The 4,230-nt window shown below is 36.7% G+C and overlaps 1 long non-coding RNA gene across 1 annotated transcript; it reads right to left on the bottom strand.

The window, feature by feature from the left end:
- Positions 1-2,478: 2,478 nt before the first annotated feature.
- On the bottom strand, positions 2,479-3,930 carry LOC125560861. Its single transcript, XR_007306933.1, has 2 exons — positions 3,746-3,930; positions 2,479-3,130 (listed from the first exon to the last, which is right to left on the bottom strand). It is a non-coding gene; the product is annotated as an uncharacterized LOC125560861 (long non-coding RNA).
- Positions 3,931-4,230: the final 300 nt, after the last annotated feature.

Below are 4,230 nucleotides of genomic sequence, written 5' to 3'. Positions count from 1 at the left end.
AGTAGAACCCCGCTTACTCAAACATTGCATTTGTGTCATTGTCATCGATCGATGTATAAGACATGCCCCATAAAATAATCAACTCATAAGAATAACCCATGGTTGTTTTAGCATCTGAATACGCCCTACAATCTCCTAACGAGAGTCCTCGCTCCTATTATGAAGGTAACTAGAGCCTTATGCTGGAGAGTTAAGGCCCCTAATTCATACGTCGCGCTCCTGTCGTGCCGAATCAAATGTGTGTTTGTATCGACGCAAATACATTGGGTTCAAGTTTGATTAAAACGTCGTCGTTGAGAGTAATAAAAGTTGACCTGATGCGAAGTTTTTGTCGCACAAAATCAAACATACATGGTATTTGGCTCAACCTTTGAATCGGTGTCGAGGACAGAGCAAAAAAATGGCATGAAATTTTCCAATTCTCAATTTATAAGCTCAAGATTTCGCATACAAGGAGTTCCTCTGACTAAATTCCAAATTTTAAAGAAATTTAGAAGATATGAAATTTAGATATAAGCGAAGTTGAAAACCAGGCGAAGTTGGAAACCAGGTAACACCCATCCTCGGTAACCAAAACGGTAAAACAGAAAATCTCCAGTGTTGCCAAGGATAGTAAAAAAGGCGAATAAAAAAAAAAGGAAACGAATCATGCGCGCAAATACAAGAAGGGGAAAGAGGCATAATATATAGGCCTTTGTGATACATGACTGCTATTAATTCATTGATACTATACCTCTTTCTGTAGTAATTACCGGGAATCGACTTTTGTTACAGAGTCGTTAAAAAAGCTTTTACTTATATCTACGCAACAATGTAGGTAATTAATGCATTATGCCTAATCGCATCCAAGCAAACCGGTAAAACAGGTTGTTTTAAGTTCTTCGGTTACCCTCCTTTGAACCGAAGAACAGTATTTTTAACGGAGTGAGAAAAATGAGAACCCTTCTTTGTTTACTAATAATTGCTCAAACGAGGGAATCAACAAAATTAAAAAAAAGTAAATATCAAAAACTTAAGATTAGAATTAGTAGTTTTTTTTATCACAAAGGTCGCAGGGCGCAAAAAAAAAAAAAAAAAAACCTCATAAGATGTTACATAAGATAAAAAAAACTATGCTAATTCCTATATTCCCGGCCATGCTCTTATTGCGAAAGAATGATACTTAATTTTGCCACAAACAGACACATTTCAAGTTCTCCAAAAAAACGGCATTCTCATGCAGAGCAACTGTCAAAACTGAAAAACGATAAAATGCTTCACTTTTTCTCTCTTCCCTAACCTCGTCCTATAATTTGATTTTACTCCTGAACCAATCACATCTCGTAGGCAAGAAAAGCAACCTTTCAATACAGAAGCCTTCATCTATTCAACGCCATATGAAAAATATCTCTCACACGTGTATAACAGTTAGAAAAAAAAATTTAACTCCATATATGACAATTTTGCTCCTATTTATCTAGAGCTTAAGTATTCTGAACAATGCCAGCAGCTCTTTTGAGTAAAACTTACCAAATAATGTAGATAAGTCTGTAGTTTATTGACACGTCCGGGGAAGAAAGCTCCTGAGACTTGACAGATTCGTGCTGAAGTTGCACGCAGAGAGAGCTTATGTACCCATGGCTTTAGCTGATATTCGAGAATCGAGTTCCAACGCTTGCGAAATTTAGTCCCGTGACTTCCGATACAAATCGACTGTAAAACACAATCTGGTAATTAAAAAGAAAATTAGAGCTTCTTCCATTTGGGATTGTATTGACGGATCGGCGTATGAAATTCAAGAGAGCATTTCATTACCAGTACATCAAGAGAATGTGTTTTAAAGGCAAATGAAGAGATTGTTAAAGATCGAAGGACATTGCGGGTTGCAAATCGTGGACTATGCCTAATTCTAAACCAATTAAAACAGCAATTCCAAAGGTTGGTTTAAAATTAACAGCTCATTTAATCTTTCAAGTTTTCACCTTAGAAGTGTAAGCACGTCAAGGATCGTATTGTCAGGAAGTAAATTACGCAGGCGTTAATAAAAATAGCAAAGAAAAATGTAATAAAATGTAAGTTTGTGTTTTCGAGTGTAGCTATATCATTTTATTTTGTTTCGTTCAATTCCTAGCCGTTTTAACCTGAAAATTGATTTCTAATTTTGTTTGAACCCATGAAAAGAACATCTCTTGATGAATGAATTCTGTGGTTAGAATTACCAGAAAAAGTGTCCGTCCTTTGTCTAAGCATTTCATGCCCTAGTCAGCAGGCTAAAAGAAAAAAACAAATATAATATCTACATCCGCAGTTTGTCAGTTCAAAATCTCCATGAACCCTTTGTCGAGCGTTAGGTTCTGACGGAAGCGCTCTCGCCTCTTGGGCATTGTTTGGCGGGGGATGGACACACGTCTAACACTAACTGGACAAACACAGAGAGAAGACACGATCATGATCCGGTACGAGCGGCGTTTTTTGTTTTTTATTTTTTATCTCCTTTTCATTATACGCTTTCTGATAAACTTATTTTCTTGAATTTTGTTGAAGTATCCTTTAGCAAACCCTAACATGATGTAGGGAGTCATCTTGGAATATATAAGCATAATATACAAATTACATAAACACATAAAACCATGTTGACAGATGTTCACACAAGCACAGGTAAAGTGATGACATTTCAGAGAAAGGGGTAAAATAATCCACAAAGATAAAACTACCAAAGTATTACATGATATTTTATTTCAAGGGAAAACCAATTTTGATCTAGTGTCCCATAAACTTGAAATATTTTGCTAAAAGGCCCTTGTATTGAAGATTAGAGAAATATTACCACAGCTTTGTTTTGTGACTCTTTACTTGCACCTGTTAATCAGTAGATTTATTGAGCAATTGGGAGACTCCTAGTTCTTTTTGTCAGAATTATAAAACGTGGCGCGTTGCTACTCCTTCCGGCAGGTTCTAGTGCAAATTGTTGAAATGAAATACATTGTTTGTGACCACTTAAAGACAATAACATAATGATAATGAAGTAATCACTTGATAGCGATTGTAATCCTCTTGTTAGATTGTGGACTGGTGCTGTTAGATCGTGCGCGTCTGTACGTCAGCATCTTAGCCGTCTCCGCAGGCAAAAACGCCTTTGCCTAAAAAACAACTGAAAATAGACATTGCGAATGAAGCTTGGGAACCTTAGACGAAGCGACCAGAGCGCGCAATTTAGCACCCCCAACCCCCTCTTGTGTGAAGGCCCGCCGCCTAGCTATTTAGATTCCCTCGTAGAGGAATTAGCCTTTCAGAGACGCCTGCGGAAGGAGGCTATCAATGCCTGAGACTTATGGTGTTAAAATTCATTCAGTTGACATACGCACGAGTTTCCTTCGCGATACCATGAAATACGTCTCATTTTTCATCCCCAATTGATAAGTGGAAGTTCCATGCCATTTTGATAAGTATAAAAAGCTTATCTAAAAAGCAGTTTATGCCATAAATACTAACTAGTACATTTCAAAAACCCTATAAACATCCTATGTCAAACAAATTACATTATCCACATTTTGATATAAATTCTGGTGTAGAATACGAGTATTGGGATTCGTCTCGGTCTAGCAGCTGACCCTTTGGCGAATGCAATTTTGAATCCGGTTGAATAAATAGTTGAAGTAAAATTAAAGTTACAGCAATAATTATAGTTTATCATCAATTAATTTTGTTTTGAAAACAGTCGTTTTTCTAGCTTGCTCGGTCATATTCTTATTAGGACATTACATACCATATTTGAAAGTCCGCTTCCTGCAATTTTTCGCTTTTTTGTCGCCATAGAACTGTTTACGTCGGGAATTTCTGCGCAAACTTGCTAGAATTCGTGTTTATAATGATTTTGCAGGCTGATATTTTGAAACAGGTCCATGCCCTAGAGTTTTAAGAACATCACAGGTTTCCCTCGCGCTCGCCCCAGACTCTTTTAGACCATTTAGAAAAGGACAGCCATTTATTGATGTATGGTTTTTGCGCATGACTAAATCTTCTCAGGTTTCAGCAACCACGGGAAAATGTTTTTTTTTTTTTTAAAAATTATGTTTTACACATATCACTGCAAAAAATCTTGTATAGAAATTTACTCTAACCAGGGAAGTGTTTCCTGCTCTAACCTAGTTATTTTTTTTTGTTCAGGTATTTTTTCTTTTCGCGCGATACAAAAGGCTGTTTTCCAAGTTCACCCAGAGAATTTGAGAAAGATGAAGAATAACCTGCTCC

Source organism: Nematostella vectensis, unplaced genomic scaffold (assembly GCF_932526225.1).
Source record: "Nematostella vectensis unplaced genomic scaffold, jaNemVect1.1, whole genome shotgun sequence".
NCBI lineage: Eukaryota > Metazoa > Cnidaria > Anthozoa > Actiniaria > Edwardsiidae > Nematostella > Nematostella vectensis.
The sequence above is the reverse complement of the archived record's forward strand: the minus strand, read 5'-3'. Positions and strand labels throughout refer to the sequence as shown.